This window comes from Siphateles boraxobius, unplaced genomic scaffold, assembly GCF_051911475.1.
Source record: "Siphateles boraxobius isolate OS27281-9 unplaced genomic scaffold, OSU_SipBor_1 321, whole genome shotgun sequence".
NCBI lineage: Eukaryota > Metazoa > Chordata > Actinopteri > Cypriniformes > Leuciscidae > Siphateles > Siphateles boraxobius.
Window position 1 is genome coordinate 22,501 of NW_027508944.1, and position 19,859 is coordinate 42,359.

Sequence of the window (19,859 nt, forward strand, 5' to 3'; positions counted from 1 at the left end):
TTTTTTTTTTAAAAAGCTTACAGCACCTGGTATTCCCAGGCGGTCTCCCATCCAAGTACTAACCAGGCCCGACCCTGCTTAGCTTCCGAGATCAGACGAGATCGGGCGTGCCCAAGGTGGTATGGCCGTAAGCGAAAACTGCTGCCAAAATTGGGCTATTTAAAAGGTTAGACCATTAGTGAAGAAAACTAAGAACAACTTTTGAAAAAACTCAAGCTCTTTCATGCTTTCTGAAGAATCTCAGAGACTTTTTAAGGCTTTTTGAAGAAGCTCAGGGACTCTTTTTTTTTTTTCTTAAAAAAGCTTACAACACCTAGTATTCCCATGCGGCCTCCCATCCAAGTACTAACCAGGCCTTATTTAAAAGCTTAGACCATTAGTGAAGAAGACTAAGAAGAACTTTTGAAAAAACTCAAACTCTTTCATGCTTTCTGAAGAATCTCAGAGACTTTTTAAGGCTTTTTGAAGCTCAGGCACTCTTTTTTTTTTTTTTTTTTTTTAAAAGCTTACAGCACCTGGTATTCCCAGGCGGTCTCCCATCCAAGTACTAACCAGGCCCGACCCTGCTTAGCTTCCGAGATCAGACGAGATCGGGCGTGCCCAAGGTGGTATGGCCGTAAGCTAAAACTGCTGCCAAAATTGGGCTATTTAAAAGGTTAGACCATTAGTGAAGAAAACTAAGAACAACTTTTGAAAAAACTCAAGCTCTTTCATGCTTTCTGAAGAATCTCAGAGACTTTTTAAGGCTTTTTGAAGAAGCTCAGGGACTCTTTTTTTTTTTTCTTAAAAAAGCTTACAACACCTAGTATTCCCATGCGGCCTCCCATCCAAGTACTAACCAGGCCTTATTTAAAAGCTTAGACCATTAGTGAAGAAGACTAAGAAGAACTTTTGAAAAAACTCAAACTCTTTCATGCTTTCTGAAGAATCTCAGAGACTTTTTAAGGCTTTTTGAAGCTCAGGCACTCTTTTTTTTTTTTTTAAAAGCTTACAGCACCTGGTATTCCCAGGCGGTCTCCCATCCAAGTACTAACCAGGCCCGACCCTGCTTAGCTTCCGAGATCAGACGAGATCGGGCGTGCCCAAGGTGGTATGGCCGTAAGCGAATACTGCTGCCAAAATTGGGCTATTTAAAAGGTTAGACCATTAGTGAAGAAAACTAAGGACAACTTTTGAAAAAACTCAAACTCTTTCATGCTTTCTGAAGAATCTCAGAGACTTTTTAAGGCTTTTTGAAGCTCAGGCACTCTTTTTTTTTTTTTTAAAAGCTTACAGCACCTGGTATTCCCAGGCGGTCTCCCATCCAAGTACTAACCAGGCCCGACCCTGCTTAGCTTCCGAGATCAGACGAGATCGGGCGTGCCCAAGGTGGTATGGCCGTAAGCGAATACTGCTGCCAAAATTGGGCTATTTAAAAGGTTAGACCATTAGTGAAGAAAACTAAGAACAACTTTTGAAAAAACTCAAAATCTTTCATGCTTTCTGAAGAATCTCAGAGACTTTTTAAGGCTTTTTGAAGCTCAGGCACTCTTTTTTTTTTTTTAAAAGCTTACAGCACCTGGTATTCCCAGGCGGTCTCCCATCCAAGTACTAACCAGGCCCGACCCTGCTTAGCTTCCGAGATCAGACGAGATCGGGCGTGCCCAAGGTGGTATGGCCGTAAGCTAAAACTGCTGCCAAAATTGGGCTATTTAAAAGGTTAGACCATTAGTGAAGAAAACTAAGAACAACTTTTGAAAAAACTCAAACTCTTTCATGCTTTCTGAAGAATCTCAGAGACTTTTTAAGGCTTTTTGAAGCTCAGGCACTCTTTTTTTTTTTTTAAAAAGCTTACAGCACCTGGTATTCCCAGGCGGTCTCCCATCCAAGTACTAACCAGGCCCGACCCTGCTTAGCTTCCGAGATCAGACGAGATCGGGCGTGCCCAAGGTGGTATGGCCGTAAGCGAAAACTGCTGCCAAAATTGGGCTATTTAAAAGGTTAGACCATTAGTGAAGAAAACTAAGAACAACTTTTGAAAAAACTCAAGCTCTTTCATGCTTTCTGAAGAATCTCAGAGACTTTTTAAGGCTTTTTGAAGAAGCTCAGGGACTCTTTTTTTTTTTTCTTAAAAAAGCTTACAACACCTAGTATTCCCATGCGGCCTCCCATCCAAGTACTAACCAGGCCTTATTTAAAAGCTTAGACCATTAGTGAAGAAGACTAAGAAGAACTTTTGAAAAAACTCAAACTCTTTCATGCTTTCTGAAGAATCTCAGAGACTTTTTAAGGCTTTTTGAAGCTCAGGCACTCTTTTTTTTTTTTTTTTTTTTTTAAAAGCTTACAGCACCTGGTATTCCCAGGCGGTCTCCCATCCAAGTACTAACCAGGCCCGACCCTGCTTAGCTTCCGAGATCAGACGAGATCGGGCGTGCCCAAGGTGGTATGGCCGTAAGCTAAAACTGCTGCCAAAATTGGGCTATTTAAAAGGTTAGACCATTAGTGAAGAAAACTAAGAACAACTTTTGAAAAAACTCAAGCTCTTTCATGCTTTCTGAAGAATCTCAGAGACTTTTTAAGGCTTTTTGAAGAAGCTCAGGGACTCTTTTTTTTTTTTCTTAAAAAAGCTTACAACACCTAGTATTCCCATGCGGCCTCCCATCCAAGTACTAACCAGGCCTTATTTAAAAGCTTAGACCATTAGTGAAGAAGACTAAGAAGAACTTTTGAAAAAACTCAAACTCTTTCATGCTTTCTGAAGAATCTCAGAGACTTTTTAAGGCTTTTTGAAGCTCAGGCACTCTTTTTTTTTTTTTTAAAAGCTTACAGCACCTGGTATTCCCAGGCGGTCTCCCATCCAAGTACTAACCAGGCCCGACCCTGCTTAGCTTCCGAGATCAGACGAGATCGGGCGTGCCCAAGGTGGTATGGCCGTAAGCGAATACTGCTGCCAAAATTGGGCTATTTAAAAGGTTAGACCATTAGTGAAGAAAACTAAGGACAACTTTTGAAAAAACTCAAACTCTTTCATGCTTTCTGAAGAATCTCAGAGACTTTTTAAGGCTTTTTGAAGCTCAGGCACTCTTTTTTTTTTTTTTAAAAGCTTACAGCACCTGGTATTCCCAGGCGGTCTCCCATCCAAGTACTAACCAGGCCCGACCCTGCTTAGCTTCCGAGATCAGACGAGATCGGGCGTGCCCAAGGTGGTATGGCCGTAAGCGAATACTGCTGCCAAAATTGGGCTATTTAAAAGGTTAGACCATTAGTGAAGAAAACTAAGAACAACTTTTGAAAAAACTCAAAATCTTTCATGCTTTCTGAAGAATCTCAGAGACTTTTTAAGGCTTTTTGAAGCTCAGGCACTCTTTTTTTTTTTTTAAAAGCTTACAGCACCTGGTATTCCCAGGCGGTCTCCCATCCAAGTACTAACCAGGCCCGACCCTGCTTAGCTTCCGAGATCAGACGAGATCGGGCGTGCCCAAGGTGGTATGGCCGTAAGCTAAAACTGCTGCCAAAATTGGGCTATTTAAAAGGTTAGACCATTAGTGAAGAAAACTAAGAACAACTTTTGAAAAAACTCAAACTCTTTCATGCTTTCTGAAGAATCTCAGAGACTTTTTAAGGCTTTTTGAAGCTCAGGCACTCTTTTTTTTTTTTTAAAAAGCTTACAGCACCTGGTATTCCCAGGCGGTCTCCCATCCAAGTACTAACCAGGCCCGACCCTGCTTAGCTTCCGAGATCAGACGAGATCGGGCGTGCCCAAGGTGGTATGGCCGTAAGCGAAAACTGCTGCCAAAATTGGGCTATTTAAAAGGTTAGACCATTAGTGAAGAAAACTAAGAACAACTTTTGAAAAAACTCAAGCTCTTTCATGCTTTCTGAAGAATCTCAGAGACTTTTTAAGGCTTTTTGAAGAAGCTCAGGGACTCTTTTTTTTTTTTCTTAAAAAAGCTTACAACACCTAGTATTCCCATGCGGCCTCCCATCCAAGTACTAACCAGGCCTTATTTAAAAGCTTAGACCATTAGTGAAGAAGACTAAGAAGAACTTTTGAAAAAACTCAAACTCTTTCATGCTTTCTGAAGAATCTCAGAGACTTTTTAAGGCTTTTTGAAGCTCAGGCACTCTTTTTTTTTTTTTTTTTTTTTTAAAAGCTTACAGCACCTGGTATTCCCAGGCGGTCTCCCATCCAAGTACTAACCAGGCCCGACCCTGCTTAGCTTCCGAGATCAGACGAGATCGGGCGTGCCCAAGGTGGTATGGCCGTAAGCTAAAACTGCTGCCAAAATTGGGCTATTTAAAAGGTTAGACCATTAGTGAAGAAAACTAAGAACAACTTTTGAAAAAACTCAAGCTCTTTCATGCTTTCTGAAGAATCTCAGAGACTTTTTAAGGCTTTTTGAAGAAGCTCAGGGACTCTTTTTTTTTTTTCTTAAAAAAGCTTACAACACCTAGTATTCCCATGCGGCCTCCCATCCAAGTACTAACCAGGCCTTATTTAAAAGCTTAGACCATTAGTGAAGAAGACTAAGAAGAACTTTTGAAAAAACTCAAACTCTTTCATGCTTTCTGAAGAATCTCAGAGACTTTTTAAGGCTTTTTGAAGCTCAGGCACTCTTTTTTTTTTTTTTAAAAGCTTACAGCACCTGGTATTCCCAGGCGGTCTCCCATCCAAGTACTAACCAGGCCCGACCCTGCTTAGCTTCCGAGATCAGACGAGATCGGGCGTGCCCAAGGTGGTATGGCCGTAAGCGAATACTGCTGCCAAAATTGGGCTATTTAAAAGGTTAGACCATTAGTGAAGAAAACTAAGGACAACTTTTGAAAAAACTCAAACTCTTTCATGCTTTCTGAAGAATCTCAGAGACTTTTTAAGGCTTTTTGAAGCTCAGGCACTCTTTTTTTTTTTTTTAAAAGCTTACAGCACCTGGTATTCCCAGGCGGTCTCCCATCCAAGTACTAACCAGGCCCGACCCTGCTTAGCTTCCGAGATCAGACGAGATCGGGCGTGCCCAAGGTGGTATGGCCGTAAGCGAATACTGCTGCCAAAATTGGGCTATTTAAAAGGTTAGACCATTAGTGAAGAAAACTAAGAACAACTTTTGAAAAAACTCAAAATCTTTCATGCTTTCTGAAGAATCTCAGAGACTTTTTAAGGCTTTTTGAAGCTCAGGCACTCTTTTTTTTTTTTTAAAAGCTTACAGCACCTGGTATTCCCAGGCGGTCTCCCATCCAAGTACTAACCAGGCCCGACCCTGCTTAGCTTCCGAGATCAGACGAGATCGGGCGTGCCCAAGGTGGTATGGCCGTAAGCGAAAACTGCTGCCAAAATTGGGCTATTTAAAAGGTTAGACCATTAGTGAAGAAAACTAAGAACAACTTTTGAAAAAACTCAAGCTCTTTCATGCTTTCTGAAGAATCTCAGAGACTTTTTAAGGCTTTTTGAAGAAGCTCAGGGACTCTTTTTTTTTTTTCTTAAAAAAGCTTACAACACCTAGTATTCCCATGCGGCCTCCCATCCAAGTACTAACCAGGCCTTATTTAAAAGCTTAGACCATTAGTGAAGAAGACTAAGAAGAACTTTTGAAAAAACTCAAACTCTTTCATGCTTTCTGAAGAATCTCAGAGACTTTTTAAGGCTTTTTGAAGCTCAGGCACTCTTTTTTTTTTTTTTAAAAGCTTACAGCACCTGGTATTCCCAGGCGGTCTCCCATCCAAGTACTAACCAGGCCCGACCCTGCTTAGCTTCCGAGATCAGACGAGATCGGGCGTGCCCAAGGTGGTATGGCCGTAAGCGAATAATGCTGCCAAAATTGGGCTATTTAAAAGGTTAGACCATTAGTGAAGAAAACTAAGAACAACTTTTGAAAAAACTCAAACTCTTTCATGCTTTCTGAAGAATCTCAGAGACTTTTTAAGGCTTTTTGAAGCTCAGGCACTCTTTTTTTTTTTTTTAAAAGCTTACAGCACCGGGTATTCCCAGGCGGTCTCCCATCCAAGTACTAACCAGGCCCGACCCTGCTTAGCTTCCGAGATCAGACGAGATCGGGCGTGCCCAAGGTGGTATGGCCGTAAGCGAAAACTGCTGCCAAAATTGGGCTATTTAAAAGGTTAGACCATTAGTGAAGAAAACTAAGAACAACTTTTGAAAAAACTCAAGCTCTTTCATGCTTTCTGAAGAATCTCAGAGACTTTTTAAGGCTTTTTGAAGAAGCTCAGGGACTCTTTTTTTTTTTTCTTAAAAAAGCTTACAACACCTAGTATTCCCATGCGGCCTCCCATCCAAGTACTAACCAGGCCTTATTTAAAAGCTTAGACCATTAGTGAAGAAGACTAAGAAGAACTTTTGAAAAAACTCAAACTCTTTCATGCTTTCTGAAGAATCTCAGAGACTTTTTAAGGCTTTTTGAAGCTCAGGCACTCTTTTTTTTTTTTTTTTTTTTTTTTAAAAGCTTACAGCACCTGGTATTCCCAGGCGGTCTCCCATCCAAGTACTAACCAGGCCCGACCCTGCTTAGCTTCCGAGATCAGACGAGATCGGGCGTGCCCAAGGTGGTATGGCCGTAAGCTAAAACTGCTGCCAAAATTGGGCTATTTAAAAGGTTAGACCATTAGTGAAGAAAACTAAGAACAACTTTTGAAAAAACTCAAACTCTTTCATGCTTTCTGAAGAATCTCAGAGACTTTTTAAGGCTTTTTGAAGCTCAGGCACTCTTTTTTTTTTTTTAAAAAGCTTACAGCACCTGGTATTCCCAGGCGGTCTCCCATCCAAGTACTAACCAGGCCCGACCCTGCTTAGCTTCCGAGATCAGACGAGATCGGGCGTGCCCAAGGTGGTATGGCCGTAAGCGAAAACTGCTGCCAAAATTGGGCTATTTAAAAGGTTAGACCATTAGTGAAGAAAACTAAGAACAACTTTTGAAAAAACTCAAGCTCTTTCATGCTTTCTGAAGAATCTCAGAGACTTTTTAAGGCTTTTTGAAGAAGCTCAGGGACTCTTTTTTTTTTTTCTTAAAAAAGCTTACAACACCTAGTATTCCCATGCGGCCTCCCATCCAAGTACTAACCAGGCCTTATTTAAAAGCTTAGACCATTAGTGAAGAAGACTAAGAAGAACTTTTGAAAAAACTCAAACTCTTTCATGCTTTCTGAAGAATCTCAGAGACTTTTTAAGGCTTTTTGAAGCTCAGGCACTCTTTTTTTTTTTTTTTTTTTTTTAAAAGCTTACAGCACCTGGTATTCCCAGGCGGTCTCCCATCCAAGTACTAACCAGGCCCGACCCTGCTTAGCTTCCGAGATCAGACGAGATCGGGCGTGCCCAAGGTGGTATGGCCGTAAGCTAAAACTGCTGCCAAAATTGGGCTATTTAAAAGGTTAGACCATTAGTGAAGAAAACTAAGAACAACTTTTGAAAAAACTCAAGCTCTTTCATGCTTTCTGAAGAATCTCAGAGACTTTTTAAGGCTTTTTGAAGAAGCTCAGGGACTCTTTTTTTTTTTTCTTAAAAAAGCTTACAACACCTAGTATTCCCATGCGGCCTCCCATCCAAGTACTAACCAGGCCTTATTTAAAAGCTTAGACCATTAGTGAAGAAGACTAAGAAGAACTTTTGAAAAAACTCAAACTCTTTCATGCTTTCTGAAGAATCTCAGAGACTTTTTAAGGCTTTTTGAAGCTCAGGCACTCTTTTTTTTTTTTTTAAAAGCTTACAGCACCTGGTATTCCCAGGCGGTCTCCCATCCAAGTACTAACCAGGCCCGACCCTGCTTAGCTTCCGAGATCAGACGAGATCGGGCGTGCCCAAGGTGGTATGGCCGTAAGCGAATACTGCTGCCAAAATTGGGCTATTTAAAAGGTTAGACCATTAGTGAAGAAAACTAAGGACAACTTTTGAAAAAACTCAAACTCTTTCATGCTTTCTGAAGAATCTCAGAGACTTTTTAAGGCTTTTTGAAGCTCAGGCACTCTTTTTTTTTTTTTTAAAAGCTTACAGCACCTGGTATTCCCAGGCGGTCTCCCATCCAAGTACTAACCAGGCCCGACCCTGCTTAGCTTCCGAGATCAGACGAGATCGGGCGTGCCCAAGGTGGTATGGCCGTAAGCGAATACTGCTGCCAAAATTGGGCTATTTAAAAGGTTAGACCATTAGTGAAGAAAACTAAGAACAACTTTTGAAAAAACTCAAAATCTTTCATGCTTTCTGAAGAATCTCAGAGACTTTTTAAGGCTTTTTGAAGCTCAGGCACTCTTTTTTTTTTTTTAAAAAGCTTACAGCACCTGGTATTCCCAGGCGGTCTCCCATCCAAGTACTAACCAGGCCCGACCCTGCTTAGCTTCCGAGATCAGACGAGATCGGGCGTGCCCAAGGTGGTATGGCCGTAAGCGAAAACTGCTGCCAAAATTGGGCTATTTAAAAGGTTAGACCATTAGTGAAGAAAACTAAGAACAACTTTTGAAAAAACTCAAGCTCTTTCATGCTTTCTGAAGAATCTCAGAGACTTTTTAAGGCTTTTTGAAGAAGCTCAGGGACTCTTTTTTTTTTTTCTTAAAAAAGCTTACAACACCTAGTATTCCCATGCGGCCTCCCATCCAAGTACTAACCAGGCCTTATTTAAAAGCTTAGACCATTAGTGAAGAAGACTAAGAAGAACTTTTGAAAAAACTCAAACTCTTTCATGCTTTCTGAAGAATCTCAGAGACTTTTTAAGGCTTTTTGAAGCTCAGGCACTCTTTTTTTTTTTTTTTTTTTTTTAAAAGCTTACAGCACCTGGTATTCCCAGGCGGTCTCCCATCCAAGTACTAACCAGGCCCGACCCTGCTTAGCTTCCGAGATCAGACGAGATCGGGCGTGCCCAAGGTGGTATGGCCGTAAGCTAAAACTGCTGCCAAAATTGGGCTATTTAAAAGGTTAGACCATTAGTGAAGAAAACTAAGAACAACTTTTGAAAAAACTCAAGCTCTTTCATGCTTTCTGAAGAATCTCAGAGACTTTTTAAGGCTTTTTGAAGAAGCTCAGGGACTCTTTTTTTTTTTTCTTAAAAAAGCTTACAACACCTAGTATTCCCATGCGGCCTCCCATCCAAGTACTAACCAGGCCTTATTTAAAAGCTTAGACCATTAGTGAAGAAGACTAAGAAGAACTTTTGAAAAAACTCAAACTCTTTCATGCTTTCTGAAGAATCTCAGAGACTTTTTAAGGCTTTTTGAAGCTCAGGCACTCTTTTTTTTTTTTTTAAAAGCTTACAGCACCTGGTATTCCCAGGCGGTCTCCCATCCAAGTACTAACCAGGCCCGACCCTGCTTAGCTTCCGAGATCAGACGAGATCGGGCGTGCCCAAGGTGGTATGGCCGTAAGCGAATACTGCTGCCAAAATTGGGCTATTTAAAAGGTTAGACCATTAGTGAAGAAAACTAAGGACAACTTTTGAAAAAACTCAAACTCTTTCATGCTTTCTGAAGAATCTCAGAGACTTTTTAAGGCTTTTTGAAGCTCAGGCACTCTTTTTTTTTTTTTTAAAAGCTTACAGCACCTGGTATTCCCAGGCGGTCTCCCATCCAAGTACTAACCAGGCCCGACCCTGCTTAGCTTCCGAGATCAGACGAGATCGGGCGTGCCCAAGGTGGTATGGCCGTAAGCGAATACTGCTGCCAAAATTGGGCTATTTAAAAGGTTAGACCATTAGTGAAGAAAACTAAGAACAACTTTTGAAAAAACTCAAAATCTTTCATGCTTTCTGAAGAATCTCAGAGACTTTTTAAGGCTTTTTGAAGCTCAGGCACTCTTTTTTTTTTTTTAAAAGCTTACAGCACCTGGTATTCCCAGGCGGTCTCCCATCCAAGTACTAACCAGGCCCGACCCTGCTTAGCTTCCGAGATCAGACGAGATCGGGCGTGCCCAAGGTGGTATGGCCGTAAGCGAAAACTGCTGCCAAAATTGGGCTATTTAAAAGGTTAGACCATTAGTGAAGAAAACTAAGAACAACTTTTGAAAAAACTCAAGCTCTTTCATGCTTTCTGAAGAATCTCAGAGACTTTTTAAGGCTTTTTGAAGAAGCTCAGGGACTCTTTTTTTTTTTTCTTAAAAAAGCTTACAACACCTAGTATTCCCATGCGGCCTCCCATCCAAGTACTAACCAGGCCTTATTTAAAAGCTTAGACCATTAGTGAAGAAGACTAAGAAGAACTTTTGAAAAAACTCAAACTCTTTCATGCTTTCTGAAGAATCTCAGAGACTTTTTAAGGCTTTTTGAAGCTCAGGCACTCTTTTTTTTTTTTTTAAAAGCTTACAGCACCTGGTATTCCCAGGCGGTCTCCCATCCAAGTACTAACCAGGCCCGACCCTGCTTAGCTTCCGAGATCAGACGAGATCGGGCGTGCCCAAGGTGGTATGGCCGTAAGCGAATAATGCTGCCAAAATTGGGCTATTTAAAAGGTTAGACCATTAGTGAAGAAAACTAAGAACAACTTTTGAAAAAACTCAAACTCTTTCATGCTTTCTGAAGAATCTCAGAGACTTTTTAAGGCTTTTTGAAGCTCAGGCACTCTTTTTTTTTTTTTTAAAAGCTTACAGCACCGGGTATTCCCAGGCGGTCTCCCATCCAAGTACTAACCAGGCCCGACCCTGCTTAGCTTCCGAGATCAGACGAGATCGGGCGTGCCCAAGGTGGTATGGCCGTAAGCGAAAACTGCTGCCAAAATTGGGCTATTTAAAAGGTTAGACCATTAGTGAAGAAAACTAAGAACAACTTTTGAAAAAACTCAAGCTCTTTCATGCTTTCTGAAGAATCTCAGAGACTTTTTAAGGCTTTTTGAAGAAGCTCAGGGACTCTTTTTTTTTTTTCTTAAAAAAGCTTACAACACCTAGTATTCCCATGCGGCCTCCCATCCAAGTACTAACCAGGCCTTATTTAAAAGCTTAGACCATTAGTGAAGAAGACTAAGAAGAACTTTTGAAAAAACTCAAACTCTTTCATGCTTTCTGAAGAATCTCAGAGACTTTTTAAGGCTTTTTGAAGCTCAGGCACTCTTTTTTTTTTTTTTTTTTTTTTTAAAAGCTTACAGCACCTGGTATTCCCAGGCGGTCTCCCATCCAAGTACTAACCAGGCCCGACCCTGCTTAGCTTCCGAGATCAGACGAGATCGGGCGTGCCCAAGGTGGTATGGCCGTAAGCTAAAACTGCTGCCAAAATTGGGCTATTTAAAAGGTTAGACCATTAGTGAAGAAAACTAAGAACAACTTTTGAAAAAACTCAAACTCTTTCATGCTTTCTGAAGAATCTCAGAGACTTTTTAAGGCTTTTTGAAGCTCAGGCACTCTTTTTTTTTTTTTAAAAAGCTTACAGCACCTGGTATTCCCAGGCGGTCTCCCATCCAAGTACTAACCAGGCCCGACCCTGCTTAGCTTCCGAGATCAGACGAGATCGGGCGTGCCCAAGGTGGTATGGCCGTAAGCGAAAACTGCTGCCAAAATTGGGCTATTTAAAAGGTTAGACCATTAGTGAAGAAAACTAAGAACAACTTTTGAAAAAACTCAAGCTCTTTCATGCTTTCTGAAGAATCTCAGAGACTTTTTAAGGCTTTTTGAAGAAGCTCAGGGACTCTTTTTTTTTTTTCTTAAAAAAGCTTACAACACCTAGTATTCCCATGCGGCCTCCCATCCAAGTACTAACCAGGCCTTATTTAAAAGCTTAGACCATTAGTGAAGAAGACTAAGAAGAACTTTTGAAAAAACTCAAACTCTTTCATGCTTTCTGAAGAATCTCAGAGACTTTTTAAGGCTTTTTGAAGCTCAGGCACTCTTTTTTTTTTTTTTTTTTTTTTAAAAGCTTACAGCACCTGGTATTCCCAGGCGGTCTCCCATCCAAGTACTAACCAGGCCCGACCCTGCTTAGCTTCCGAGATCAGACGAGATCGGGCGTGCCCAAGGTGGTATGGCCGTAAGCTAAAACTGCTGCCAAAATTGGGCTATTTAAAAGGTTAGACCATTAGTGAAGAAAACTAAGAACAACTTTTGAAAAAACTCAAGCTCTTTCATGCTTTCTGAAGAATCTCAGAGACTTTTTAAGGCTTTTTGAAGAAGCTCAGGGACTCTTTTTTTTTTTTCTTAAAAAAGCTTACAACACCTAGTATTCCCATGCGGCCTCCCATCCAAGTACTAACCAGGCCTTATTTAAAAGCTTAGACCATTAGTGAAGAAGACTAAGAAGAACTTTTGAAAAAACTCAAACTCTTTCATGCTTTCTGAAGAATCTCAGAGACTTTTTAAGGCTTTTTGAAGCTCAGGCACTCTTTTTTTTTTTTTTAAAAGCTTACAGCACCTGGTATTCCCAGGCGGTCTCCCATCCAAGTACTAACCAGGCCCGACCCTGCTTAGCTTCCGAGATCAGACGAGATCGGGCGTGCCCAAGGTGGTATGGCCGTAAGCGAATACTGCTGCCAAAATTGGGCTATTTAAAAGGTTAGACCATTAGTGAAGAAAACTAAGGACAACTTTTGAAAAAACTCAAACTCTTTCATGCTTTCTGAAGAATCTCAGAGACTTTTTAAGGCTTTTTGAAGCTCAGGCACTCTTTTTTTTTTTTTTAAAAGCTTACAGCACCTGGTATTCCCAGGCGGTCTCCCATCCAAGTACTAACCAGGCCCGACCCTGCTTAGCTTCCGAGATCAGACGAGATCGGGCGTGCCCAAGGTGGTATGGCCGTAAGCGAATACTGCTGCCAAAATTGGGCTATTTAAAAGGTTAGACCATTAGTGAAGAAAACTAAGAACAACTTTTGAAAAAACTCAAAATCTTTCATGCTTTCTGAAGAATCTCAGAGACTTTTTAAGGCTTTTTGAAGCTCAGGCACTCTTTTTTTTTTTTTAAAAGCTTACAGCACCTGGTATTCCCAGGCGGTCTCCCATCCAAGTACTAACCAGGCCCGACCCTGCTTAGCTTCCGAGATCAGACGAGATCGGGCGTGCCCAAGGTGGTATGGCCGTAAGCTAAAACTGCTGCCAAAATTGGGCTATTTAAAAGGTTAGACCATTAGTGAAGAAAACTAAGAACAACTTTTGAAAAAACTCAAACTCTTTCATGCTTTCTGAAGAATCTCAGAGACTTTTTAAGGCTTTTTGAAGCTCAGGCACTCTTTTTTTTTTTTTAAAAAGCTTACAGCACCTGGTATTCCCAGGCGGTCTCCCATCCAAGTACTAACCAGGCCCGACCCTGCTTAGCTTCCGAGATCAGACGAGATCGGGCGTGCCCAAGGTGGTATGGCCGTAAGCTAAAACTGCTGCCAAAATTGGGCTATTTAAAAGGTTAGACCATTAGTGAAGAAAACTAAGAACAACTTTTGAAAAAACTCAAGCTCTTTCATGCTTTCTGAAGAATCTCAGAGACTTTTTAAGGCTTTTTGAAGAAGCTCAGGGACTCTTTTTTTTTTTTCTTAAAAAAGCTTACAACACCTAGTATTCCCATGCGGCCTCCCATCCAAGTACTAACCAGGCCTTATTTAAAAGCTTAGACCATTAGTGAAGAAGACTAAGAAGAACTTTTGAAAAAACTCAAACTCTTTCATGCTTTCTGAAGAATCTCAGAGACTTTTTAAGGCTTTTTGAAGCTCAGGCACTCTTTTTTTTTTTTTTAAAAGCTTACAGCACCTGGTATTCCCAGGCGGTCTCCCATCCAAGTACTAACCAGGCCCGACCCTGCTTAGCTTCCGAGATCAGACGAGATCGGGCGTGCCCAAGGTGGTATGGCCGTAAGCGAATACTGCTGCCAAAATTGGGCTATTTAAAAGGTTAGACCATTAGTGAAGAAAACTAAGGACAACTTTTGAAAAAACTCAAACTCTTTCATGCTTTCTGAAGAATCTCAGAGACTTTTTAAGGCTTTTTGAAGCTCAGGCACTCTTTTTTTTTTTTTTAAAAGCTTACAGCACCTGGTATTCCCAGGCGGTCTCCCATCCAAGTACTAACCAGGCCCGACCCTGCTTAGCTTCCGAGATCAGACGAGATCGGGCGTGCCCAAGGTGGTATGGCCGTAAGCGAATACTGCTGCCAAAATTGGGCTATTTAAAAGGTTAGACCATTAGTGAAGAAAACTAAGAACAACTTTTGAAAAAACTCAAAATCTTTCATGCTTTCTGAAGAATCTCAGAGACTTTTTAAGGCTTTTTGAAGCTCAGGCACTCTTTTTTTTTTTTTAAAAGCTTACAGCACCTGGTATTCCCAGGCGGTCTCCCATCCAAGTACTAACCAGGCCCGACCCTGCTTAGCTTCCGAGATCAGACGAGATCGGGCGTGCCCAAGGTGGTATGGCCGTAAGCGAAAACTGCTGCCAAAATTGGGCTATTTAAAAGGTTAGACCATTAGTGAAGAAAACTAAGAACAACTTTTGAAAAAACTCAAGCTCTTTCATGCTTTCTGAAGAATCTCAGAGACTTTTTAAGGCTTTTTGAAGAAGCTCAGGGACTCTTTTTTTTTTTTCTTAAAAAAGCTTACAACACCTAGTATTCCCATGCGGCCTCCCATCCAAGTACTAACCAGGCCTTATTTAAAAGCTTAGACCATTAGTGAAGAAGACTAAGAAGAACTTTTGAAAAAACTCAAACTCTTTCATGCTTTCTGAAGAATCTCAGAGACTTTTTAAGGCTTTTTGAAGCTCAGGCACTCTTTTTTTTTTTTTTAAAAGCTTACAGCACCTGGTATTCCCAGGCGGTCTCCCATCCAAGTACTAACCAGGCCCGACCCTGCTTAGCTTCCGAGATCAGACGAGATCGGGCGTGCCCAAGGTGGTATGGCCGTAAGCGAATAATGCTGCCAAAATTGGGCTATTTAAAAGGTTAGACCATTAGTGAAGAAAACTAAGAACAACTTTTGAAAAAACTCAAACTCTTTCATGCTTTCTGAAGAATCTCAGAGACTTTTTAAGGCTTTTTGAAGCTCAGGCACTCTTTTTTTTTTTTTTAAAAGCTTACAGCACCGGGTATTCCCAGGCGGTCTCCCATCCAAGTACTAACCAGGCCCGACCCTGCTTAGCTTCCGAGATCAGACGAGATCGGGCGTGCCCAAGGTGGTATGGCCGTAAGCGAAAACTGCTGCCAAAATTGGGCTATTTAAAAGGTTAGACCATTAGTGAAGAAAACTAAGAACAACTTTTGAAAAAACTCAAGCTCTTTCATGCTTTCTGAAGAATCTCAGAGACTTTTTAAGGCTTTTTGAAGAAGCTCAGGGACTCTTTTTTTTTTTTCTTAAAAAAGCTTACAACACCTAGTATTCCCATGCGGCCTCCCATCCAAGTACTAACCAGGCCTTATTTAAAAGCTTAGACCATTAGTGAAGAAGACTAAGAAGAACTTTTGAAAAAACTCAAACTCTTTCATGCTTTCTGAAGAATCTCAGAGACTTTTTAAGGCTTTTTGAAGCTCAGGCACTCTTTTTTTTTTTTTTTTTTTTTTTAAAAGCTTACAGCACCTGGTATTCCCAGGCGGTCTCCCATCCAAGTACTAACCAGGCCCGACCCTGCTTAGCTTCCGAGATCAGACGAGATCGGGCGTGCCCAAGGTGGTATGGCCGTAAGCTAAAACTGCTGCCAAAATTGGGCTATTTAAAAGGTTAGACCATTAGTGAAGAAAACTAAGAACAACTTTTGAAAAAACTCAAACTCTTTCATGCTTTCTGAAGAATCTCAGAGACTTTTTAAGGCTTTTTGAAGCTCAGGCACTCTTTTTTTTTTTTTAAAAAGCTTACAGCACCTGGTATTCCCAGGCGGTCTCCCATCCAAGTACTAACCAGGCCCGACCCTGCTTAGCTTCCGAGATCAGACGAGATCGGGCGTGCCCAAGGTGGTATGGCCGTAAGCGAAAACTGCTGCCAAAATTGGGCTATTTAAAAGGTTAGACCATTAGTGAAGAAAACTAAGAACAACTTTTGAAAAAACTCAAGCTCTTTCATGCTTTCTGAAGAATCTCAGAGACTTTTTAAGGCTTTTTGAAGAAGCTCAGGGACTCTTTTTTTTTTTTCTTAAAAAAGCTTACAACACCTAGTATTCCCATGCGGCCTCCCATCCAAGTACTAACCAGGCCTTATTTAAAAGCTTAGACCATTAGTGAAGAAGACTAAGAAGAACTTTTGAAAAAACTCAAACTCTTTCATGCTTTCTGAAGAATCTCAGAGACTTTTTAAGGCTTTTTGAAGCTCAGGCACTCTTTTTTTTTTTTTTTTTTTTTTAAAAGCTTACAGCACCTGGTATTCCCAGGCGGTCTCCCATCCAAGTACTAACCAGGCCCGACCCTGCTTAGCTTCCGAGATCAGACGAGATCGGGCGTGCCCAAGGTGGTATGGCCGTAAGCTAAAACTGCTGCCAAAATTGGGCTATTTAAAAGGTTAGACCATTAGTGAAGAAAACTAAGAACAACTTTTGAAAAAACTCAAGCTCTTTCATGCTTTCTGAAGAATCTCAGAGACTTTTTAAGGCTTTTTGAAGAAGCTCAGGGACTCTTTTTTTTTTTTCTTAAAAAAGCTTACAACACCTAGTATTCCCATGCGGCCTCCCATCCAAGTACTAACCAGGCCTTATTTAAAAGCTTAGACCATTAGTGAAGAAGACTAAGAAGAACTTTTGAAAAAACTCAAACTCTTTCATGCTTTCTGAAGAATCTCAGAGACTTTTTAAGGCTTTTTGAAGCTCAGGCACTCTTTTTTTTTTTTTTAAAAGCTTACAGCACCTGGTATTCCCAGGCGGTCTCCCATCCAAGTACTAACCAGGCCCGACCCTGCTTAGCTTCCGAGATCAGACGAGATCGGGCGTGCCCAAGGTGGTATGGCCGTAAGCGAATACTGCTGCCAAAATTGGGCTATTTAAAAGGTTAGACCATTAGTGAAGAAAACTAAGGACAACTTTTGAAAAAACTCAAACTCTTTCATGCTTTCTGAAGAATCTCAGAGACTTTTTAAGGCTTTTTGAAGCTCAGGCACTCTTTTTTTTTTTTTTAAAAGCTTACAGCACCTGGTATTCCCAGGCGGTCTCCCATCCAAGTACTAACCAGGCCCGACCCTGCTTAGCTTCCGAGATCAGACGAGATCGGGCGTGCCCAAGGTGGTATGGCCGTAAGCGAATACTGCTGCCAAAATTGGGCTATTTAAAAGGTTAGACCATTAGTGAAGAAAACTAAGAACAACTTTTGAAAAAACTCAAAATCTTTCATGCTTTCTGAAGAATCTCAGAGACTTTTTAAGGCTTTTTGAAGCTCAGGCACTCTTTTTTTTTTTTTAAAAGCTTACAGCACCTGGTATTCCCAGGCGGTCTCCCATCCAAGTACTAACCAGGCCCGACCCTGCTTAGCTTCCGAGATCAGACGAGATCGGGCGTGCCCAAGGTGGTATGGCCGTAAGCTAAAACTGCTGCCAAAATTGGGCTATTTAAAAGGTTAGACCATTAGTGAAGAAAACTAAGAACAACTTTTGAAAAAACTCAAACTCTTTCATGCTTTCTGAAGAATCTCAGAGACTTTTTAAGGCTTTTTGAAGCTCAGGCACTCTTTTTTTTTTTTTAAAAAGCTTACAGCACCTGGTATTCCCAGGCGGTCTCCCATCCAAGTACTAACCAGGCCCGACCCTGCTTAGCTTCCGAGATCAGACGAGATCGGGCGTGCCCAAGGTGGTATGGCCGTAAGCGAAAACTGCTGCCAAAATTGGGCTATTTAAAAGGTTAGACCATTAGTGAAGAAAACTAAGAACAACTTTTGAAAAAACTCAAGCTCTTTCATGCTTTCTGAAGAATCTCAGAGACTTTTTAAGGCTTTTTGAAGAAGCTCAGGGACTCTTTTTTTTTTTTCTTAAAAAAGCTTACAACACCTAGTATTCCCATGCGGCCTCCCATCCAAGTACTAACCAGGCCTTATTTAAAAGCTTAGACCATTAGTGAAGAAGACTAAGAAGAACTTTTGAAAAAACTCAAACTCTTTCATGCTTTCTGAAGAATCTCAGAGACTTTTTAAGGCTTTTTGAAGCTCAGGCACTCTTTTTTTTTTTTTTTTTTTTTAAAAGCTTACAGCACCTGGTATTCCCAGGCGGTCTCCCATCCAAGTACTAACCAGGCCCGACCCTGCTTAGCTTCCGAGATCAGACGAGATCGGGCGTGCCCAAGGTGGTATGGCCGTAAGCTAAAACTGCTGCCAAAATTGGGCTATTTAAAAGGTTAGACCATTAGTGAAGAAAACTAAGAACAACTTTTGAAAAAACTCAAGCTCTTTCATGCTTTCTGAAGAATCTCAGAGACTTTTTAAGGCTTTTTGAAGCTCAGGCACTCTTTTTTTTTTTTTAAAAAGCTTACAGCACCTGGTATTCCCAGGCGGTCTCCCATCCAAGTACTAACCAGGCCCGACCCTGCTTAGCTTCCGAGATCAGACGAGATCGGGCGTGCCCAAGGTGGTATGGCCGTAAGCGAAAACTGCTGCCAAAATTGGGCTATTTAAAAGGTTAGACCATTAGTGAAGAAAACTAAGAACAACTTTTGAAAAAACTCAAGCTCTTTCATGCTTTCTGAAGAATCTCAGAGACTTTTTAAGGCTTTTTGAAGAAGCTCAGGGACTCTTTTTTTTTTTTCTTAAAAAAGCTTACAACACCTAGTATTCCCATGCGGCCTCCCATCCAAGTACTAACCAGGCCTTATTTAAAAGCTTAGACCATTAGTGAAGAAGACTAAGAAGAACTTTTGAAAAAACTCAAACTCTTTCATGCTTTCTGAAGAATCTCAGAGACTTTTTAAGGCTTTTTGAAGCTCAGGCACTCTTTTTTTTTTTTTTAAAAGCTTACAGCACCTGGTATTCCCAGGCGGTCTCCCATCCAAGTACTAACCAGGCCCGACCCTGCTTAGCTTCCGAGATCAGACGAGATCGGGCGTGCCCAAGGTGGTATGGCCGTAAGCGAATACTGCTGCCAAAATTGGGCTATTTAAAAGGTTAGACCATTAGTGAAGAAAACTAAGGACAACTTTTGAAAAAACTCAAACTCTTTCATGCTTTCTGAAGAATCTCAGAGACTTTTTAAGGCTTTTTGAAGCTCAGGCACTCTTTTTTTTTTTTTTAAAAGCTTACAGCACCTGGTATTCCCAGGCGGTCTCCCATCCAAGTACTAACCAGGCCCGACCCTGCTTAGCTTCCGAGATCAGACGAGATCGGGCGTGCCCAAGGTGGTATGGCCGTAAGCGAATACTGCTGCCAAAATTGGGCTATTTAAAAGGTTAGACCATTAGTGAAGAAAACTAAGAACAACTTTTGAAAAAACTCAAAATCTTTCATGCTTTCTGAAGAATCTCAGAGACTTTTTAAGGCTTTTTGAAGCTCAGGCACTCTTTTTTTTTTTTTAAAAGCTTACAGCACCTGGTATTCCCAGGCGGTCTCCCATCCAAGTACTAACCAGGCCCGACCCTGCTTAGCTTCCGAGATCAGACGAGATCGGGCGTGCCCAAGGTGGTATGGCCGTAAGCTAAAACTGCTGCCAAAATTGGGCTATTTAAAAGGTTAGACCATTAGTGAAGAAAACTAAGAACAACTTTTGAAAAAACTCAAACTCTTTCATGCTTTCTGAAGAATCTCAGAGACTTTTTAAGGCTTTTTGAAGCTCAGGCACTCTTTTTTTTTTTTTAAAAAGCTTACAGCACCTGGTATTCCCAGGCGGTCTCCCATCCAAGTACTAACCAGGCCCGACCCTGCTTAGCTTCCGAGATCAGACGAGATCGGGCGTGCCCAAGGTGGTATGGCCGTAAGCGAAAACTGCTGCCAAAATTGGGCTATTTAAAAGGTTAGACCATTAGTGAAGAAAACTAAGAACAACTTTTGAAAAAACTCAAGCTCTTTCATGCTTTCTGAAGAATCTCAGAGACTTTTTAAGGCTTT

The 19,859-nt window shown here is 41.2% G+C and overlaps 54 non-coding genes across 54 annotated transcripts; all 54 read right to left on the bottom strand.

Moving 5' to 3' along the window:
• Positions 1–14: 14 nt before the first annotated feature.
• Positions 15–133, bottom strand: LOC143701008 (5S ribosomal RNA). The gene has a single exon (XR_013189733.1). It is a non-coding gene; the product is annotated as a 5S ribosomal RNA (ribosomal RNA).
• A 370-nt stretch (positions 134–503) lies between these two features.
• LOC143701011 (5S ribosomal RNA) lies at positions 504–622 on the bottom strand. The gene has a single exon (XR_013189735.1). It is a non-coding gene; the product is annotated as a 5S ribosomal RNA (ribosomal RNA).
• Positions 623–985: 363 nt separating this feature from the next.
• LOC143701012 (5S ribosomal RNA) lies at positions 986–1,104 on the bottom strand. The gene has a single exon (XR_013189736.1). It is a non-coding gene; the product is annotated as a 5S ribosomal RNA (ribosomal RNA).
• A 162-nt stretch (positions 1,105–1,266) lies between these two features.
• On the bottom strand, positions 1,267–1,385 carry LOC143701013 (5S ribosomal RNA). Its single transcript, XR_013189737.1, has one exon. It is a non-coding gene; the product is annotated as a 5S ribosomal RNA (ribosomal RNA).
• A 161-nt stretch (positions 1,386–1,546) lies between these two features.
• On the bottom strand, positions 1,547–1,665 carry LOC143701014 (5S ribosomal RNA). The gene has a single exon (XR_013189738.1). It is a non-coding gene; the product is annotated as a 5S ribosomal RNA (ribosomal RNA).
• A 162-nt stretch (positions 1,666–1,827) lies between these two features.
• Positions 1,828–1,946, bottom strand: LOC143701015 (5S ribosomal RNA). Its single transcript, XR_013189739.1, has one exon. It is a non-coding gene; the product is annotated as a 5S ribosomal RNA (ribosomal RNA).
• Positions 1,947–2,317: 371 nt separating this feature from the next.
• LOC143701016 (5S ribosomal RNA) lies at positions 2,318–2,436 on the bottom strand. Its single transcript, XR_013189740.1, has one exon. It is a non-coding gene; the product is annotated as a 5S ribosomal RNA (ribosomal RNA).
• Positions 2,437–2,799: 363 nt separating this feature from the next.
• Positions 2,800–2,918, bottom strand: LOC143701017 (5S ribosomal RNA). The gene has a single exon (XR_013189741.1). It is a non-coding gene; the product is annotated as a 5S ribosomal RNA (ribosomal RNA).
• Positions 2,919–3,080: 162 nt separating this feature from the next.
• LOC143701018 (5S ribosomal RNA) lies at positions 3,081–3,199 on the bottom strand. Its single transcript, XR_013189742.1, has one exon. It is a non-coding gene; the product is annotated as a 5S ribosomal RNA (ribosomal RNA).
• A 161-nt stretch (positions 3,200–3,360) lies between these two features.
• On the bottom strand, positions 3,361–3,479 carry LOC143701019 (5S ribosomal RNA). Its single transcript, XR_013189743.1, has one exon. It is a non-coding gene; the product is annotated as a 5S ribosomal RNA (ribosomal RNA).
• Positions 3,480–3,641: 162 nt separating this feature from the next.
• LOC143701020 (5S ribosomal RNA) lies at positions 3,642–3,760 on the bottom strand. The gene has a single exon (XR_013189744.1). It is a non-coding gene; the product is annotated as a 5S ribosomal RNA (ribosomal RNA).
• A 371-nt stretch (positions 3,761–4,131) lies between these two features.
• Positions 4,132–4,250, bottom strand: LOC143701022 (5S ribosomal RNA). Its single transcript, XR_013189746.1, has one exon. It is a non-coding gene; the product is annotated as a 5S ribosomal RNA (ribosomal RNA).
• A 363-nt stretch (positions 4,251–4,613) lies between these two features.
• Positions 4,614–4,732, bottom strand: LOC143701023 (5S ribosomal RNA). The gene has a single exon (XR_013189747.1). It is a non-coding gene; the product is annotated as a 5S ribosomal RNA (ribosomal RNA).
• Positions 4,733–4,894: 162 nt separating this feature from the next.
• LOC143701024 (5S ribosomal RNA) lies at positions 4,895–5,013 on the bottom strand. Its single transcript, XR_013189748.1, has one exon. It is a non-coding gene; the product is annotated as a 5S ribosomal RNA (ribosomal RNA).
• Positions 5,014–5,174: 161 nt separating this feature from the next.
• On the bottom strand, positions 5,175–5,293 carry LOC143701025 (5S ribosomal RNA). The gene has a single exon (XR_013189749.1). It is a non-coding gene; the product is annotated as a 5S ribosomal RNA (ribosomal RNA).
• Positions 5,294–5,656: 363 nt separating this feature from the next.
• Positions 5,657–5,775, bottom strand: LOC143701026 (5S ribosomal RNA). The gene has a single exon (XR_013189750.1). It is a non-coding gene; the product is annotated as a 5S ribosomal RNA (ribosomal RNA).
• Positions 5,776–5,937: 162 nt separating this feature from the next.
• On the bottom strand, positions 5,938–6,056 carry LOC143701280 (5S ribosomal RNA). Its single transcript, XR_013189998.1, has one exon. It is a non-coding gene; the product is annotated as a 5S ribosomal RNA (ribosomal RNA).
• Positions 6,057–6,429: 373 nt separating this feature from the next.
• LOC143701027 (5S ribosomal RNA) lies at positions 6,430–6,548 on the bottom strand. Its single transcript, XR_013189751.1, has one exon. It is a non-coding gene; the product is annotated as a 5S ribosomal RNA (ribosomal RNA).
• A 162-nt stretch (positions 6,549–6,710) lies between these two features.
• Positions 6,711–6,829, bottom strand: LOC143701028 (5S ribosomal RNA). Its single transcript, XR_013189752.1, has one exon. It is a non-coding gene; the product is annotated as a 5S ribosomal RNA (ribosomal RNA).
• Positions 6,830–7,200: 371 nt separating this feature from the next.
• On the bottom strand, positions 7,201–7,319 carry LOC143701029 (5S ribosomal RNA). The gene has a single exon (XR_013189753.1). It is a non-coding gene; the product is annotated as a 5S ribosomal RNA (ribosomal RNA).
• A 363-nt stretch (positions 7,320–7,682) lies between these two features.
• On the bottom strand, positions 7,683–7,801 carry LOC143701030 (5S ribosomal RNA). Its single transcript, XR_013189754.1, has one exon. It is a non-coding gene; the product is annotated as a 5S ribosomal RNA (ribosomal RNA).
• A 162-nt stretch (positions 7,802–7,963) lies between these two features.
• Positions 7,964–8,082, bottom strand: LOC143701031 (5S ribosomal RNA). The gene has a single exon (XR_013189755.1). It is a non-coding gene; the product is annotated as a 5S ribosomal RNA (ribosomal RNA).
• Positions 8,083–8,244: 162 nt separating this feature from the next.
• On the bottom strand, positions 8,245–8,363 carry LOC143701033 (5S ribosomal RNA). The gene has a single exon (XR_013189757.1). It is a non-coding gene; the product is annotated as a 5S ribosomal RNA (ribosomal RNA).
• A 371-nt stretch (positions 8,364–8,734) lies between these two features.
• LOC143701034 (5S ribosomal RNA) lies at positions 8,735–8,853 on the bottom strand. The gene has a single exon (XR_013189758.1). It is a non-coding gene; the product is annotated as a 5S ribosomal RNA (ribosomal RNA).
• Positions 8,854–9,216: 363 nt separating this feature from the next.
• Positions 9,217–9,335, bottom strand: LOC143701035 (5S ribosomal RNA). Its single transcript, XR_013189759.1, has one exon. It is a non-coding gene; the product is annotated as a 5S ribosomal RNA (ribosomal RNA).
• Positions 9,336–9,497: 162 nt separating this feature from the next.
• Positions 9,498–9,616, bottom strand: LOC143701036 (5S ribosomal RNA). Its single transcript, XR_013189760.1, has one exon. It is a non-coding gene; the product is annotated as a 5S ribosomal RNA (ribosomal RNA).
• Positions 9,617–9,777: 161 nt separating this feature from the next.
• LOC143701037 (5S ribosomal RNA) lies at positions 9,778–9,896 on the bottom strand. The gene has a single exon (XR_013189761.1). It is a non-coding gene; the product is annotated as a 5S ribosomal RNA (ribosomal RNA).
• Positions 9,897–10,259: 363 nt separating this feature from the next.
• On the bottom strand, positions 10,260–10,378 carry LOC143701038 (5S ribosomal RNA). The gene has a single exon (XR_013189762.1). It is a non-coding gene; the product is annotated as a 5S ribosomal RNA (ribosomal RNA).
• Positions 10,379–10,540: 162 nt separating this feature from the next.
• LOC143701281 (5S ribosomal RNA) lies at positions 10,541–10,659 on the bottom strand. The gene has a single exon (XR_013189999.1). It is a non-coding gene; the product is annotated as a 5S ribosomal RNA (ribosomal RNA).
• A 372-nt stretch (positions 10,660–11,031) lies between these two features.
• Positions 11,032–11,150, bottom strand: LOC143701039 (5S ribosomal RNA). The gene has a single exon (XR_013189763.1). It is a non-coding gene; the product is annotated as a 5S ribosomal RNA (ribosomal RNA).
• Positions 11,151–11,312: 162 nt separating this feature from the next.
• On the bottom strand, positions 11,313–11,431 carry LOC143701040 (5S ribosomal RNA). Its single transcript, XR_013189764.1, has one exon. It is a non-coding gene; the product is annotated as a 5S ribosomal RNA (ribosomal RNA).
• A 371-nt stretch (positions 11,432–11,802) lies between these two features.
• LOC143701041 (5S ribosomal RNA) lies at positions 11,803–11,921 on the bottom strand. The gene has a single exon (XR_013189765.1). It is a non-coding gene; the product is annotated as a 5S ribosomal RNA (ribosomal RNA).
• A 363-nt stretch (positions 11,922–12,284) lies between these two features.
• LOC143701042 (5S ribosomal RNA) lies at positions 12,285–12,403 on the bottom strand. Its single transcript, XR_013189766.1, has one exon. It is a non-coding gene; the product is annotated as a 5S ribosomal RNA (ribosomal RNA).
• Positions 12,404–12,565: 162 nt separating this feature from the next.
• Positions 12,566–12,684, bottom strand: LOC143701044 (5S ribosomal RNA). The gene has a single exon (XR_013189768.1). It is a non-coding gene; the product is annotated as a 5S ribosomal RNA (ribosomal RNA).
• Positions 12,685–12,845: 161 nt separating this feature from the next.
• LOC143701046 (5S ribosomal RNA) lies at positions 12,846–12,964 on the bottom strand. Its single transcript, XR_013189769.1, has one exon. It is a non-coding gene; the product is annotated as a 5S ribosomal RNA (ribosomal RNA).
• A 162-nt stretch (positions 12,965–13,126) lies between these two features.
• On the bottom strand, positions 13,127–13,245 carry LOC143701047 (5S ribosomal RNA). The gene has a single exon (XR_013189770.1). It is a non-coding gene; the product is annotated as a 5S ribosomal RNA (ribosomal RNA).
• A 363-nt stretch (positions 13,246–13,608) lies between these two features.
• On the bottom strand, positions 13,609–13,727 carry LOC143701048 (5S ribosomal RNA). Its single transcript, XR_013189771.1, has one exon. It is a non-coding gene; the product is annotated as a 5S ribosomal RNA (ribosomal RNA).
• A 162-nt stretch (positions 13,728–13,889) lies between these two features.
• LOC143701049 (5S ribosomal RNA) lies at positions 13,890–14,008 on the bottom strand. The gene has a single exon (XR_013189772.1). It is a non-coding gene; the product is annotated as a 5S ribosomal RNA (ribosomal RNA).
• A 161-nt stretch (positions 14,009–14,169) lies between these two features.
• LOC143701050 (5S ribosomal RNA) lies at positions 14,170–14,288 on the bottom strand. Its single transcript, XR_013189774.1, has one exon. It is a non-coding gene; the product is annotated as a 5S ribosomal RNA (ribosomal RNA).
• Positions 14,289–14,651: 363 nt separating this feature from the next.
• Positions 14,652–14,770, bottom strand: LOC143701051 (5S ribosomal RNA). The gene has a single exon (XR_013189775.1). It is a non-coding gene; the product is annotated as a 5S ribosomal RNA (ribosomal RNA).
• A 162-nt stretch (positions 14,771–14,932) lies between these two features.
• On the bottom strand, positions 14,933–15,051 carry LOC143701282 (5S ribosomal RNA). Its single transcript, XR_013190000.1, has one exon. It is a non-coding gene; the product is annotated as a 5S ribosomal RNA (ribosomal RNA).
• Positions 15,052–15,423: 372 nt separating this feature from the next.
• LOC143701052 (5S ribosomal RNA) lies at positions 15,424–15,542 on the bottom strand. Its single transcript, XR_013189776.1, has one exon. It is a non-coding gene; the product is annotated as a 5S ribosomal RNA (ribosomal RNA).
• Positions 15,543–15,704: 162 nt separating this feature from the next.
• On the bottom strand, positions 15,705–15,823 carry LOC143701053 (5S ribosomal RNA). The gene has a single exon (XR_013189777.1). It is a non-coding gene; the product is annotated as a 5S ribosomal RNA (ribosomal RNA).
• Positions 15,824–16,194: 371 nt separating this feature from the next.
• LOC143701054 (5S ribosomal RNA) lies at positions 16,195–16,313 on the bottom strand. The gene has a single exon (XR_013189778.1). It is a non-coding gene; the product is annotated as a 5S ribosomal RNA (ribosomal RNA).
• Positions 16,314–16,676: 363 nt separating this feature from the next.
• Positions 16,677–16,795, bottom strand: LOC143701056 (5S ribosomal RNA). Its single transcript, XR_013189780.1, has one exon. It is a non-coding gene; the product is annotated as a 5S ribosomal RNA (ribosomal RNA).
• A 162-nt stretch (positions 16,796–16,957) lies between these two features.
• LOC143701057 (5S ribosomal RNA) lies at positions 16,958–17,076 on the bottom strand. The gene has a single exon (XR_013189781.1). It is a non-coding gene; the product is annotated as a 5S ribosomal RNA (ribosomal RNA).
• Positions 17,077–17,237: 161 nt separating this feature from the next.
• On the bottom strand, positions 17,238–17,356 carry LOC143701058 (5S ribosomal RNA). Its single transcript, XR_013189782.1, has one exon. It is a non-coding gene; the product is annotated as a 5S ribosomal RNA (ribosomal RNA).
• A 162-nt stretch (positions 17,357–17,518) lies between these two features.
• LOC143701059 (5S ribosomal RNA) lies at positions 17,519–17,637 on the bottom strand. The gene has a single exon (XR_013189783.1). It is a non-coding gene; the product is annotated as a 5S ribosomal RNA (ribosomal RNA).
• Positions 17,638–18,007: 370 nt separating this feature from the next.
• On the bottom strand, positions 18,008–18,126 carry LOC143701060 (5S ribosomal RNA). The gene has a single exon (XR_013189784.1). It is a non-coding gene; the product is annotated as a 5S ribosomal RNA (ribosomal RNA).
• Positions 18,127–18,288: 162 nt separating this feature from the next.
• On the bottom strand, positions 18,289–18,407 carry LOC143701062 (5S ribosomal RNA). Its single transcript, XR_013189785.1, has one exon. It is a non-coding gene; the product is annotated as a 5S ribosomal RNA (ribosomal RNA).
• Positions 18,408–18,770: 363 nt separating this feature from the next.
• LOC143701063 (5S ribosomal RNA) lies at positions 18,771–18,889 on the bottom strand. Its single transcript, XR_013189786.1, has one exon. It is a non-coding gene; the product is annotated as a 5S ribosomal RNA (ribosomal RNA).
• A 162-nt stretch (positions 18,890–19,051) lies between these two features.
• Positions 19,052–19,170, bottom strand: LOC143701064 (5S ribosomal RNA). The gene has a single exon (XR_013189787.1). It is a non-coding gene; the product is annotated as a 5S ribosomal RNA (ribosomal RNA).
• A 161-nt stretch (positions 19,171–19,331) lies between these two features.
• Positions 19,332–19,450, bottom strand: LOC143701065 (5S ribosomal RNA). The gene has a single exon (XR_013189788.1). It is a non-coding gene; the product is annotated as a 5S ribosomal RNA (ribosomal RNA).
• A 162-nt stretch (positions 19,451–19,612) lies between these two features.
• LOC143701066 (5S ribosomal RNA) lies at positions 19,613–19,731 on the bottom strand. The gene has a single exon (XR_013189789.1). It is a non-coding gene; the product is annotated as a 5S ribosomal RNA (ribosomal RNA).
• Positions 19,732–19,859: the final 128 nt, after the last annotated feature.